We start from the raw sequence: 16498 nt of genomic DNA on the forward strand, positions 1-16498 counted from the left end.
CACCCTGAGTGACCCTGAGCTTTCTGTCTGTGGAGAGGCCCTGATTAGGCCGCATACATGTGCAGATAGGCCCAAAATCCTTCACTTGGGACTATATGAAGCCCGTTTTTATGTCTGCAGACGTGCAAGAATGGAGAGAAAAGGGAGTGGATGCATATGTGTGCATGCATGACTGTGTCAGGACTATCCTCCACGCTCTACTTATTCAGCAAATTCTCTCTTTGCTTTTGTTTTTTTGGACAACACAGCTCACTGCAGAAACCACGACTACTGAAGAGTCACACAGTCAAAGGACAGACTCTGTTTTGTCTCTTTTCTTACTTCCTGTATCAGCTTCCTCATCAGATGAATGAGATAAAGCCAAATAACCACTTGGAAATGTGAATAAATATTTACTGCCTCTGGTATGCTTTGCAAAATTATTAATTTCCTCAAAACTGGACACACAGGAACTTATTCCCACTTTAAAACAACTGCAGTAAAATATTAATATGGCCAAGTAATTCTTTCTGACTGATATAAAAACACGCAGCATAGTGTTCAGGGACATTAGTGAGATAAAATCTTACATTTAAAGATGAAATTGCTATAATAAAATAATCAAATCATTATAATTAGTATTAAAATAAAGAAATAACATTACAATGATAAAGTCATAATATTCTACATAATGTTTATTTGCATAGGGACAAGTATGAAGCAGGTAAACTGTTGCCACACGACAGCATTTAGGCTGAACTACTCATCTGGGCCTTTTAAACAAATGAAACCTAAAGGGATAATTCGGTACTTTTGATGTTGAGTTGCGTGAGGTATTTGACAATAGTAGTGGGATTAACCTCCAGTGACTTTACTGAGTGTTGCCCCTTAATACAGGATGTGCTAGAGGCAGCTAGGCTAAACTTTCCAAATAAAATCAGATTAAGCTTTTGTTAAGGGTTCCGGTAAGGGTCAAGGTAAGGGTTGGGATACCAAAAGTTAAAAATCAAAAACCTGACCTGCAAAACACTAAAAAAATGTTTAATAAACCGTCTGCTCTGAACGACGTCGCTCCATTAGCCTACGTAAGCCACATATCTAAACTATGTCTCCATATTAGCTTTGTAGCTAATTTAGCTAAAGCTAAGCTCACAAAGCAGTTATTTAAGCTTCAGTTATATTATCTACGTAGCTATCTTAGCTACATGAGCTACATGTGCTAAAGCTCACATTGCTGAAGCTAACCTATCTTAAGATAACACTGTTATGTTTTCAACGTAGGTAAAGCTAAGCTCACATAGCAACTATGGAAGCTATTAAGGTACATTATCTATGTAGCTACCTAAACCTTTAGCAATTTATTATCTAGGTAAGTTTATTGTTGTCACTTTATTCTTGATGATTAGACAAGCTACGGTCGGCATGTTATGTGTCAGCTGTTAAAGTGAAATCTGAGCTGAATTAACCAGTTTGAGCTTTTTTTTTTTTTTTTTTTTCTCTGAGAAGGGTGCAAGACCCAAACAGCTGATCAGATACACTGAGGCAGAAGAACACATGTCTGGTAGCAAAAGTTGAAAAATAAGTTCTAATGCTACAAGTGAAAGTCATTAATATAGGCCCTGATGTTACTTTTAAAGCAGGTTTTACTCAGTTTAGAGCAGGTGACTTCCTACTAACCTGACATAACAAGCACATTGGCAAACCATGGCCTAAACTTTTCCTCACAAAATAGCTTCTTTCTTGCAACCAGCACAGAGAACGTGAAACTCACATACAGTCATAAATTTGCTTCTAATTACATTAAAGCCAAATTTTATTGTACCCCTCTCTTTTTTAAATCTCAGCTGATTTTAACTGTTTTAATTGGGGGAGGATTTTAAGTCATCAAACTCCCGGATCTTGTACTGTTTTCCAAAAAAAGATGAAAATGCATCAGCATTCCCTTGCTTGCTTTTAGCATTGGAGCTGGCTTGCTGGCCCACCGTCTCACTTCCAAGAAGAGAAAGCAACCATCAATCCAACCCTAGTTTTCCTTCACTTCTTGGCTGGCTTCCCAGACTTTCTGATGGTTCAATTTACTCAACACTGTGGGCTCCAGGTCAGAGCTCCTGCTTGTTAGTGCCAGAGACTGCCCAGCTAGGCAACTACCCTATACGTACTATTTTCTTTAGTTTGTAAAGCACTTTGTGCTACATTATTTTGTATGAAATGTGCTATACAAACAAGTTTGATTGACTTTATCATTCAGTATTCTGACTTTGTTTTCAAAATGTTATGACTTGATCCTAAAATAAATCCCTTGGGTTTGTCTTTAATGTTTTTAGTTAAATCCCATAGAAAAACTGTAAAGTCAAGAAAACAGCCACAAACCCCCCCACCTGTTGTGCACATTCAAATCCACCTGTTGAAATAAGCCTGAACGGCAGTAAACCCCAGGGACAGGTGATCTGATACCGCTGAAGTAAGAGGTGAGTGTACGTGTGTATGGGGAATGGGGGCAGGGGTCTCCTCACAATGATGGAGCTGGAGAGACACCAAATTTTGGCGGTCCCCTCAAGGGTTTTATAACAATGGCTGCCTCATTTGCAACAGATGTATACGTTTTAAAGGGCAGGTTCCACTGATTAGCCAGGGAACACTGGAGTGCAGGTGTTGGGGGAGAGAAGGGCTCATTTAGGGTAGCATTTTTTAAAAATGGGATGAAAAGAGACTATGAGATGGTAAATGGAGTCTGTGAAAAGTGGTGGGAGATAAAAGGCGCTATGCTGAGAGAGCAATTACACTCCCTATGAGAGGATTTAAATTGTCATCTAAGATGTAAGGCTCTTACTTATAGACATTTAATCACAAAGTCCTTTAATCCTGTTAGTTTTACCCAACTACCCTTGTGTCACTGAGGGTTTATTATTCGTTTTTTCATATACGCTCTTACAATTATTTTTATGCATGCTCCTAGTTTTGACCAAAAAACTTTATGAATAGGCAAAAAAACAAAAAAAAAAAAGAACAATCGAACCAAAAAAATAATGTAATATGATGCAATGTTATGCTATGCTATACCATACAGTTCTTGAGGATATAACCAAACAATATGATACCATACGTCTTTTGGGTATAATACAATATTGGGTATAAATTATATGATTGTTTCTGTATGATAAAAAGAAATGCGATGCTATACAGTGCAATACACATGCTGTTTCAGGATACTATGTGGTACTATAAATGATGCGATATGAAGTGCTGTGCTGCTTTTAGTCACAGTATAATACAAAACTATATGATACATTAAAGTATAATATGATAGGATGTGATGCAATGTGATACGATTAGATAGGATAAATAATGATACAGTACAATATCAAATGATTTGATTTTATACAATGTGGTATGATGCCACAGGAGGTCATTCTTAAGGATATGATACAACTGGTATGATGTGATGCAATGAGGTTTGATATGAAATAATAAAGCAATACAGTGCAATGCACTGTGATATGTTACATTAAGTAGTAATACGATGCATTGCAATACAATATATGATGCATATAATGCGATAAGATATGATATGATATGATATGATACACAGCAATACATAAGATTAGATTGAATATGGTGCAATGCAATATGATATGATCTGAGATGATACGATACCATACTATGATATGATTCAATAGGATACAATATGATATGATTAGATATGACTGCAATGTTGGTGCAATATGAAACAATTTGATACGATACAGTACAATACAACATGATACGATACAATATGATTACATACAATATGATCAGATATGATACGATACCATATAATAGTATGATATGATGCAATACAATGGGATACCATGACATACAAATGAAACCATACCAAACGATGGTGGGATACGATGCATAGGATAAAATATGATATGAGACAACATGATTAGATACCATACAATGTGATACGGTTTGATTAGATAAGATACAGTTAGATACAATATGATGTGATGTGATGCGTTACCATACAATGCGATATGATCCAATACAATGCAAAACCGTAAGATACAATATGATATGATATAATTAGATACAATACGATATAAAAAGTGATACGATTAGCTATGACACAAAATCATTAGATTTTACAAGAAACAATTCAATATAACTAATGTGTTGTGATAAGCTGCAATACACTACAATATAAGACAAGACAAGACTTTTAGGTTCCATACAAAAGTTCACAACACAATTCAATATGATTGGATGTGATAAGATATAGTACAGTTTGATTAGATATGATGCAACACAACATGATATGATATACCATGATACATTACTATACAATACGATATGTAACGCAATAGTGTTGTAGTGCTTGAGAACGGTCTTGTCTCAAGACCACATTTCGAATGTCTTGGTCTTGTCTCGGTCTCGGGAGCATTCTTACTCGGTCATGTCTCGGTCTTGGACTGGCCGGACTCAGGGTTTTCCATCAAGACTGGCCGAGACCAGCACTGATCTGCTATTCGTCGACTTCATTAATGTGATAATAATAAGAAGCACTTAGTAAAACAACAAATAGCTGCAAAAACTTGGACATCAGTCCATCTCATTTCCAGTCAGAAATACAGCTGAACACTTACTTTAGGCCTTTTAATCTATATAAACATCTCATTTTCAGATATTTAAAATCAATCTGGTCTTGTCAGTGGCTTCTAAATATATACAAGGGTTAATTTTTTACAAGAAGTTAGTTGAACAAATTTGTTAAGATTTGTGATTTTTGCGTGCTGTGCTTTGAAATAGTTGCAGAACCCTTGTTTTTATCCATCAGATATTAAAAAGAAAACTAAAATTAAAGAGAGAATGCTCTTTAAATGTTCAACCTTGTCATGGTTTTTAAATTGATTTTTATGGTTTTGTCTCAGTCTCGGTTTGTTTCGGTCTTGTCTCAGTCTGGGCTTGTTTCGGTCTTGACTCGGTCTCGACTCCCAAAAGTCTTGGTCTTGTCTTGGTGTCGGTGCACTCTGGTCTCTAGCAAGTCTTGGTCTCAGATAGTGTGGTCTTGAGTATGACACTATAACGCAGTGCAAAAGTATATGATTACATAGCATTTAATACAATACCATAGAATGCAATAAGTTACTCTTCCCTCCAAAGACAGGTGCAGCTTATTAGCATTCACTTTAAAGACTACAATACTTGGACGGGATGGCTGTTCTCAGATGTCTATGTATACTGCATCTGTCCCTAAGAAAAAAAAAGCTTAAATAAATAAATAAATACAACACAATGCGTAATAAAACAAGAGACAACAGAATTTGATGCAAAGTGATATGATACAAAATGCTATATGCTACGCTATAATATACTGCAAATGATTTGATACAATCTTTATTGTCCCTTTGAAGATATTTGTCAATAACAATATGTACTAAATCACAGAGATACACCAGCCTATAAAAAAAAGTCAAAACAGTTGATTACAAAGACATATCATTTAGTTAATATACACTGTGACTATGGCCATTCAAATTTGGTTGTTTGGAAGGCATGAACACATCAGCTGAAGGCCATTATTATCCCTGGTTTAAGAAGCTTAATCTCTGCTCCATCTTTGGTTTCAAACTTCACACATCCAGCTCTGAAACTTAAACACATTATTAATTTTATCACCTGAAACTTAATACACAGACACAACGTCAAGCGTCAGCCCGACAGCCCGCCACATTTCAAATCTCCTCCTTGCCCACTGAGATTCAGCACCTGTTCGGTTCATTCCGTCTCCTCTGATATGATGTGAAATGTGATCTGTAAAAATGTAATCGTATCAGTGTCAGTGCTGTGCTGAGTGAGCGGGAGGGCGGAGGCTGCTGAGGATGGACAGGGAGGGTTTTGTGCATGAGGAGATAGCCGAGGGGGTCAGAGTATTGGCATGTGTCTATTGTCTGAGCCGGCCATTGTATAAGAGGGGGTTTAAAGTTTAAAGTCTGTGTATGTGTGTAGGAGGGCTAATTATATTCTGCACAGCCAAGGATGACCTAACCCAGCCGAACTCAATTGACAAAGTAAGAGGAGGAGGAGAAGGAGGTGGAGGAGGAGATTGAACCAGTCAGGCAGCAAAATGACAAAACTGACCATCCATTCTTTTGACTTTCTTAGTTTGTAGCTTTTTTAAGTGTGAGTTTCTGTTTTGTCTCGACTTGTCTAATGTTTTGTGTTGTGGGTGAATGATTATTTTTCTCAAAATGGGACAAGCAAAATATGCATAAATTGCACCTCTACTAATGTGTTACAAAACTGTTTTGATATGTATTTTATTAGAATATCTTTTTGAGTTGATTTGTTGCGTAATGACAATGTTTTAGCTGCACATTTGCTGATGTTTTATTTGATGGGAGTATATGAACACGTAGATTTAATGTGTTTTTGTTTATCTTTTCTTATTTCTGCAGTGCATTTGAGTGAGTTTTTACAACGTGATTCTTTGCAGAAATGAATTAAACCAATTGTAACAAAAATATAAAATAAAATAAAATAAATAAATATTTTTTATTTCTTTTAGACATATAGTACCTTTGGGACCCACCAGGGGTCCCGGCCCACGCTTTGGGAAGCACTGGTCCAGATAAAGAGCCTCTAGCACACAATTATCCACATTCTTGGGACAAAAAAGTCCATCTATGTATCTATCATTGATCAAATTATAGAAAAGGATTACTTTTTGGCCAACACTGACAAGGTAATGTTTCACTTGTAGTCTTACAGTCACTCCCTCTCTTTAAAAGATGAAATATCAGTAGAAGGACTGTCAAGGATGAAAACATTTAATAGTGATAAATCTGAGAATTTCTGCATTATATCGTGATTCTTTTGATCGAAGAGTTCAACTCTAAGAGTTTAACGATTTTGCATTCAAAACTGTTTTTTGTTATTCTGGATTTCCTGCTTTTGTAGATAGATTGAAGATTGTAACAGCTTAACCACAGAAAAAGGAAGTTGTTATAGATTGAAAAAGAAAATAAGGGGACATTTAAAAGGTAAATGTATGATATCACAAGTTGCAGATGACTTTTGACTCATCCATTTAGCTTACTGTAAGGTTTATTAAGGTGAAATTAGCTTAACCAAATTACATTTAAAAGGACAAGATATTATGCGATTCATTGAGATAAAAAATATAATGCGCTACTTGTGGGCCTTAATTAACTGCGATTAATGCGATCAATATTATCGGACCTATTCAGAAGTTTGCATTTTTTTGAAATTTTCAAACAGTTAAAGAATGCACTTCTTGTCTTTTACACACGTAACTATAGGAAATGAACATCATCCTGTTTTATAACCCACAGCCGTTTCTCCTCATAGCTAAATTATGGGGGAGGCATAACACAGACTCAGTAGAGCAAATACAACTGACTTAAAAATATCCTATCTCTAATGCCAAGGATAGGAAATGTTACTTAAATGTCACGTCTGGATTTTATGGTTTGTTTATTATCTACTATTTGAAAATACATTTACTTTCCAGTCTTGATTGCCCAGTGGCATTATTTATATTTTCATTTGTATTTATACAACATAACTCAAAATCAATTAGATTTAACAACAAAAATCCTTTTTCAGGTTTTTTTTTCAACACAAAAACCCTGTGAATGGGCCCTCCACAGTACCACAGTAGTGATTTATTGATGATATCAATGCATGTGTGCTGGATCAAGTGCTTTTTAACCCCTTTTCACCACTCTGTCCGCTCATTTATGCCACTTTTTCCCACTCTATGCCCACTTTTTCCACTTTTAATTCACTTTTGAACCACATTTCCTTCTTCAACTAGCCATTTTTACAACTTTTTCGCTAGTTTTTAACAGCTTTTCACCATTTTCATCCCATTTTTGCATTACAGTAATGTGCAACTATACAGCCATTTTCCCCACTTTTAACTAATTTTTGCCACTTTTTGACCTGTTTTTAAGAGTTTATCTGGCTCTTTTAACCTGTTTTTGCCCCGTTTTTGCCCATTTTTAATTCTTAAACCCATTTTGGTCCATTTCCAGCCATTCTTGCACTTTTTAACCACTTTTCACTATTTTCTTCACATTGTTTCTCCTTGTTGCATTTCTATAGCTATTAAATGTTTGCCATCTTAATTCCATTGTCGCCTCTTTTGGACCCTTTTCACCACTGCTTTCCCAAGTTATGCCACTTTTTTCTACACATATTTAATTTTTCCCACTTTTAACTTACTCAACCAATCACATGACCACATCAGAATGTGTTTCAATCGGGGACTTTATTAGTTAAAGTCAAGAGAAAAGCTCTGCAGGGTCTTTTACAGGACATTTAAAGGTCATGTGACATCTGTGTTAAGGGGGGACCTTATGGGTTAAAAACGTCAAACTTACTTCTTACTTTGAAACATGACCTGAAAAGAAGTCAAAAAGGTTGTTTAGGAAGTACTGTAAAGCCCCTCATCAGATACTGACCCAACTTACATTTGGACATTGAATAACTTCTAAAAATGCCTTTCTACTTAAAATATTTTGTTTGCTTTTTGGTGTCATATTGATGCATCAGCATACATTTCCATCTTATTAACTTGCTAAAACTACATAAAACACATTAATATGAAGCTGGGTGATACAATGAATTACCTTAGCTCATCATAATAACTCAAACTGCTGACATGAACAGTTTTCTGAGCTAAAATATATTCAGCACAGTGATATGACAGTGGTATTAATGCTCATTAACTTTCAGTTCAGGCCCAAATCACTTTTTTTCATTGTCATTGATGCAAGTTAAACATTTCCTGGAAACATTTAGGCAAAAAATTATTAAGTCAGAAAGTATTTTAAAATTAAGTGATTTTCTCAGATTTTATGCTCACAGTAATCATACTTGATATTGCTATTGATATGTAAGCAGTATTTATACTGAATAGGATTGTTTTTAATTAAACCATCCTGTTTAATGTGTAACTGATTTTGACAGCTGTCATAGATGTGTCTTTGCAGATATCCAAGATGTCAACAAATCTATCGTTTAAAGTTTGAGGTTTTTAGAAATGTACAATCTCTCCCTCCAAATCTTGAAAAGTTTGCAAGGACTCACGTCTGGACCGCCAAAAATTATGCATCTCCTTGACCGCCAAAACATATCCTCTTTGTCTTCTCCTCCATTGTATCTAGATAAGGGTATTCAAATGTGGAGTGGTCAAGAGCCACAACATCTGTCTTCCCTGTGGACATATGTAAAACACTATACCTATTGTCAAGTTTTGGAGGGATCCTGCTTCTTGTTAAGTTTCCCTCCAAATTGATCTGGCCAATTAGAAGCAATGTCGGGGGAGGGGGTAAAGCAAACAAGACAGACAGGGGAGAACCTCTGTCTGACCCCCAGCTGGGCTACAACAACAGCGCCTATCAAACCCACCAGGCCGCTGATAACAATGCACTCATCTGGATTTCTAATAGAGGGATCAGTTAATTGCATCTAATGAGAGTCATAAATGTGAAGTGAAAGGGGCTGGAGCTGGCGTTTTCTAAAGGGAAGCCACTGATGTGGCTTTCCCTCCAAAAACAAGACAAAACAAACCATTCACAGGCCTGATTTTACAAATAAATGTCAAGCAATCATGACTAGATCACCCACATGCACCCAAGTCCTAATGAGGAGATGCACGACACATGTTAGCCTAAATCTGTGTGCAATCAAAAGCTGCGTTGATGAGTGTAGCAGCTTTGTAGCCTAAACTTATCCTCAAACCTCATGTACCGCAGGAAACTTCCTGTGCACTCTGCAGAGTAGCAAACGCCTGTCAAAGCAGAGAGCCTTTGCATTTGAAACATTGTGTGAAGAACCACTTAAAAAGAGTCTGGCCTGTTTACCCTGCAGCTAAACTATTCCCTTGTGTGCTTTTGAGCACTGAGGAATGTGAGAATCAACGCTGAGGACATGAAGGCTGGCCGCAGTGTTGACACTGTCCCTGTTTAAAGTCTGCCTCAGTTCAATGATGCTTCATTATCTGTGAACACTCAGATAAGACTCTGCATCTAAACTTTCTGTCAAGATAAAGAAACAATCATTATTAGGCTTTAATGGTGATAACATTCTTTAATACAAGAGCTGAGAGGTTCATAAACAGTGGAAATTAATTTATTGAAGCTAGTAATTACATTTTTTAACTTTCAATCCTGTAAAAAAAATTGATATGATGATATTTTGACATAAATAAAGCAATAAATGACATTAAGTTTCTGCAGATGAAAGTGGAAGAGAAACTGCAGAGTCAGACGTGGCATCAGGAGCTCTCTGCTGTCTCGCTTAGCTCTTCAAGCTGCACAGCCAAACAATTTCATCAGAGCAGCCAATGTCCATTTACTCTACAAGTAAAAGCCCTGCATTGGAAATCTCATCAAAGTATTAGTGCAGCAGTGTTTAATAACAAATTTCCCTTAAAAATTGAAGTAGCCATCATGCAGAGCATTAATAACCTCCGCCAAAGAGGGTTATGTGATGTGATTGTTAGTTAGTTAGTTAGTTAGTTAGTTAGTTAGCAACATAACTCAAAGAGTTGTGGATGGATTTTGATGAAATTTTTTTAGGAAATGTTAGAAATTGCATAAGGAAGAACTGATTAGATTTTGGGAGTGATCCGGATCACCATCTGGATCCAGGAATTTTTTAAAGGATTCTTTACTATTGGGAGATAGCGCTATTGGCGGAGGTCTGTGGTCTCCGAATGCTTTTCTAGTTCATCAGTAGATCATAGACCCCTTGTGCAGTACTTTGTATTTTTTAGCTGCTGCAGTGAGTTTAGATTGAGATAAAAGCATTCAAACTCCTGACAAGCTTTCTGATTAAACAAGGGGCGTCCCAAGAGTGCTGCTGTGCAAAGAATTGTGATTAATAACATGCTATGTGATGAATTAATCCCTCTGAAAAAAACATCATTGATGTCAGATGTGTTTCATTACAGACCAGGGAATTTTCAGTGTTTTCAAGTCCGAAAAGCTGCTTGTTAGCTCATATTTTTTCCTGTGATTAATTTATCAAAATTAATGCTTTCAGAAACACCTGAGTGCAATGTATGTTTCTCAAGTCATTGTAGTATAAAGACACCTGTGTCTCAAAGGTCCAGTCACTTGTTAAACAGTATGTCTGGCTATTATTACAACATGAAGACAAAAGAACACTCCAAGGAATTTAGCAAAAAGATTACTGAAAGTGCAAGTCAGGGCATGGATACAATAACATTTCCAAGGGGCTAGAGTTGGCTTAAAGGCATGTAGGAGACTCCATGGTCAAGTGGAAGAAAGTTCTTTGGTTTGATAAGACCAAAATGGAGCCTTTTGGCCATCAGACAAGACGCTATGTTTTGTGGACACCAAACACTGCACATCACCACAAACACATCATCACCACTGTGGTGCATGGAGATGGCAGCATCATGATGTGGGGATGCTTCTCAGCAGCTGACTCAGGAAGGCTTGTAAAGATTGAGAGTAAAATGAATTTGGCAAAATATAGGAAAATCTTGAAGGACAATCTTATTCAGTCTGCAAGACAACTACAACTTGAGAGAAGATTTATTTTTCAGAAAGACAATGACCCAAAGCATACAACGAAAGCTACACAGAAACTGTTGAAAGACAACAAGGTGAATGTTCTGGAGTCAAAGCCCAGATTTCAATCCAACAGAGACGGTATGGCTGTACTTAAAAAGGGCTGTTCACACCTGCATGCAACCTGACAGAGCTTGAGCAGTTTTGCAAAGAAGAACGGAGTGAAATTGCAGTGTCCAGATGTGCAAGCCTGACTGAGACTTATCCACACAGACTCAGTGCTGTGATTGCAGCCAAAGGTGCATCTACTAAATACTGACTTGAAGGGGGTAAATATTTATACTATCACTTATTTTGCATTAAATATTTTTATTTGACATTTCTTTGTAGAAATCTGTTTTGACTTTTGTATTAACTTGTTTTTTTCCAAATTATATTGACCATGATTGATTGATAAAAATCAAACACTTATAGGCAATGAAATATCAGCTGTGGTTATCTTTTAAACAAAGTTGTGTACTATAAGGTTGTATGTGATTATAGCTGTTGTATAGTAGTAAAAAAGAAAGTCTTTCCATGAAATAGTAGGGGAATTACACAAAGTAACTTACAACTGTAATGGTAAAATACAAATACATGAGTGTGAAATCAGATCTCAAACCAAAATTAAGTTAAATAACTATATTTTGTAATATTCTTTAGGTCAAAGCATTATGCACAGGTTTAAGTTACAAAATTAGCATCAGTTACATGATTTAAAAATTAAAGAGGGATGAGAACTTCCTTAATCATGGCACAAAAGAAAGAGAAGTCTATTGAAGACACCTGCAGCTTCTTCCCTCCAGTTTGCTAATGAGAAGTCCCCGGGGCACCCAGCTGGGACCTTTGACCCCAGACCCTATAATTAGGTTATATTTGGAGCTGCTGAATGCAGAGTGGACTGCTGAATATGTGGAGCAGGGGGGGATTTAAAAGCACGTCTTCAAAGCACAAAGAGACAGAAGATAAAACTTGTGCATGAGTTCAGACTGTGATTGGAGGGAGAGTGACTGAAAATGTGTGAGAGATTCCTGCAGGAAATGCGTAAACTGAGCCTCAGTCCAGCTGCCAAAAACAAATCTCTTGTGATTTGTGGCTTTATCATGAGATAATTCATTTGAATGCAAAAAGTTTGTGAGACCCCATTGGGGTAGATTTAGGCTCACTGGGACCGTATGAAAGCCTTGTGACAGTGCAGCTAAGTGATCTATTACATGTTTAGAAAAGCATTAGCGAGCATTCTCAGGGTGTCTATGCACGTTTCCAGCTGCGTTTGCTATCAACCCTTCCCGACTCTGTTTATCTGCTGCAGAGCTCTCTTGTACTCACGTTCCCACTAGGCTTTACACTAACACACACTCACACAGTCACACAAGCTAAGATGAGAGGCACAAAGAGAAATTTACTGTCATACAAACAAACACATACACAATCAGGATCCTGAGAAAGTGCAATAAGAGAGCAGGTGTCAGTTTTCACATGTAGCTCTCATGGGGGCTCTCGAGGTAAATTTCAGCAGCTACAGTTTTTAGCGTTGGTTCTTCTCACACAGCCCTCAGCCGCTACTCGACTCCGACCTCAGGCCACACTGGAGCCTCATCACCTGCATGGAGAGGTGGGAAAACAGCAGCTTCACTGATCTCATCGACTCATCACAACACAGAACAACAGTGGAGTATGGGTACGCTTCACATTCATTTTTCCCATTAGGGAAGTCAAGAATAACATTTGTGATCAAACTCCTCACTGTAAACATGAATGTCTAACCTACCCTTTGAAATTCTGTTTATTAAAAAATATATTCAAAGCAAATTTATGCATATTTATGTTCCTTTCTTTGGCTATTTATGGATAACTACCAGACCTGTTCAGTCAATAAACACTTAAATAGAACCTGTCTGAAAAAGTGAAGTAGGCACCAAGATCTCAACACATCGTGCTGCGACCTTAAGAAATTCAAGAACAGTTAAAAAACAATGTCATTAACATCTATCAGTCTGTAAAGGGTTACAAGGTCATCTCTAAGGCTTTCAGACTCCAGTGAACCATGGTGGGAGCCATTATCCACAAATGGAGAAAATCTGAAACACTAGTGAACTTTCCCAAGAGTGGCTGGCCTACCAAATTTACTCCAAGAGTGCATCAACAACTCGTCTAGGAGGTCACGGAAGAACCCAGAACAAAATCTAAAGGCCTGCAGGCCTCACGTGACTCAGTTAAGGTCAGTGTTCATGATTCAACAATAAGAAAGAGATTGGGGTAAAAATGTCAGCCACTGGAGAGTTCCAGGGCTGAAACCACTGCTGACCAAAAAGAACACAAAGCCTTGTCTCACATTAAACAAAAAACATCCCTGTGAGAATTTTGGGAAAATTTTCCATGGACTGATGAGATAAAAGTTGACCTTTTTATAAGCTGTGTGTCTCATTACATCTGGCATAAAACTAATGGCATTTCATAAAAAGAACATCACATCAATACTCAAACATAGAGGTGGTGTGGGGCTTTTCCATTAAAATGAGCGGCTTGGCTCTACTTGGTTTGACTCGACACAGCAGCCCAACACGTCAGGAGATATGCTTTTCAACCACAGCCAAACTACCTGTTTGAGAGCTGATGACACAGCATTTTGAGTCAATGTCATTCAGTTCATGCTGGAAAACCCTCCAATATGACTGATTTAAAAACAATTCTGCAAAGATGAATGGGCCAAAATTCCTCCATAGCAATGTGCAAAGACTCATTGCCAGTTATCACTAATGCTTACTTGCGGATGTTGCCACCAAGGGTGGCATAACCAGTTATAAGGTTTAGGGGGCAATCACTTTTTCACAGGTAGACATGGATGACTCTTTTCCCTTAATAAATGAAATCATCATTTAAAACTTCATTTTGTATTAATTCTGATTATCTTTGTCTAATATTTATTTTGATGACCTGAAACATTTAAGAGGGACAAATTTGCCAAAAAATAAGATATCAGGAAGCGGGGAAATACATTTTCGGGTATACAAGCTTAAAAAAAAAGTTCTGATTCAGTAACAAAAGTGTTGTAATAGAATATTTTGCATTTCAGTGATTAAATGCAGTTTTTTACCATTAAATCAGACAAAAGCCTGATGGAACTCCAACTTCTTCTGCACCTACTTCAGCATCGTTTCCCATGACCAACCTCTTTCTAACAGGGGAAACATTCAACACAGCACATTACTCTGTCAGGGAGGGCATACTTAGTGCCAACCTCAAGCAGGCTAACCATCAAAGCGTCCTCATGAGGTCTTAGATCTCATTACCAGCAGATAGATGTCTCTGTGCAGGAAAACAAACAGCAGCCATATCAGATCAAATGGATTAGCACTGAGGTGCCACGGGAAGCCGCTGAGAAGTCTGGGAACAGCAACATCTTGACTTCTCAACACAGTTCAGGTTGTTTTAGCAGAGACATTATACTATAATAGCATGCTGCCACCACATGCTAATTTTTAACATCGCAGATGATCTCTGTTTAAGCATGGGCCTGTAGATGTCAGCTATTGTAAAGTCTGTTGTAAGCGTCACAACTTAAGTGTTTTTTATGATTAGGCATTTATAGCAGATTTTACAACCCAAAACCCAGGCTCATTTGTGTTAAACAAGCAAAGAGAAACTTTAAAAACTTATAGAGGGAATGACATATCTGAAACGTCTCACTGTGTCTGATTCAGCGAGAACCAGACCGTAAGAGAAAGGTTACAAACAATGTCAAGGTCCCATGAATGCAAGTAACACCCCACTGTCACTACATCCTCCCTATGTTTGCAGACACTCGCATACATAAAGAATACGGTGTACCCAGTAAATACACTCAGCACTAACACATGCATGCAAACTCTTGTATGCGTACAGTGCCACTGTTTGATGACGCTCTCATTGGCGGGACAGTGGGAAGAAGTGGAGACACAGAAGTCTACGGGAATCTGGTTCAGTGGGTAAAGTTTGAGGACAAGCAGGCAGCATTTCAGTCAAAGATGGCATTGTTCCTGACACAGAGCGGAAACAAGCAGGTCTGATGGTTCACACACTCACACTGACCTCTAAATGTGGCTCACACACTGTTAGATACAGCTCTGCTCTCAGGACATACAAGCAGAATTTTTATGATCTTGCACAAATATGTAGATCTGACAAAGATGAGTGTTTATATATTAAAGTGCAGAAAGTTAACAAATAGTTAATAAAATGCTGTCATAGCAGATGAATGTTTCACATAGGGGTAGTTCTGCTTAAGTTTCTGCCTGTTAAAGCTGAGCTTTTTCTTGTCACTGTTTGGTTGATCAGTAATGCCATCAGTTTCCCATGGTGGTTTAATGTTGGGTCTCAGCATCAGTGTAGTGGCCACTTTATCATCTAGATAATTGTCCAGAATGTCAATTGAATTTTGAGTATTTTGCTTGAATTTTTTTGAGAATTTGCTATGAAATGTTTGTGCATTGTCATTGGAATTACGGGGGATATGTTTATATATTTTTAAGAGTTTCACTGGAAGTTTTGGGGGGAATATCCTCTGGAATTTCCCTACATTTTATGGGATATTTTTTTTTTAGTTTGGGAGAATTTGTCCCAGAAATTTAAGGCATTTTTAAATGAAACTTTGGGAATTTACTGATGGGGCATTTTTTATGGGATAGACATTTCCAAAGAACTTCAGAACTTTTAGGGGAAATTTTGTCTGGATTTGTCCTCAACAAGTCCAAGAATAAAATTATTCCTGTTCAAAGACAAGGCTGAGCTCTTAAACTTATCAGGTCCAATTTAACCCAAATAGGTATGAGAAACTAAAATGCTCTTCAAACAAAAGCTCAGGTCTTAGGATGATAATATAGAAGTGGGTATGCTGTTTGGAAACTAAAAACTAGTCGTTATACTCCATATATCCCTTTATACCCTGCACT

General features: G+C 37.3%; 1 protein-coding gene across 1 annotated transcript in view; it reads right to left on the reverse strand.

Annotated features, from left to right (window-relative positions):
• Positions 1–13126: 13126 nt before the first annotated feature.
• The window catches only part of ccdc78 (coiled-coil domain containing 78), a 55476-nt gene continuing 52104 nt past the window's right edge, over positions 13127–16498 (reverse strand). The window contains exon 15 of the transcript XR_005993443.1: positions 13127–13170. The gene's annotated coding sequence lies outside the window, so the exon portion shown is untranslated. The remainder of the gene's footprint in view (positions 13171–16498) is intronic.

Source organism: Cheilinus undulatus, linkage group 20, assembly GCF_018320785.1.
Source record: "Cheilinus undulatus linkage group 20, ASM1832078v1, whole genome shotgun sequence".
Lineage (NCBI taxonomy): Eukaryota > Metazoa > Chordata > Actinopteri > Labriformes > Labridae > Cheilinus > Cheilinus undulatus.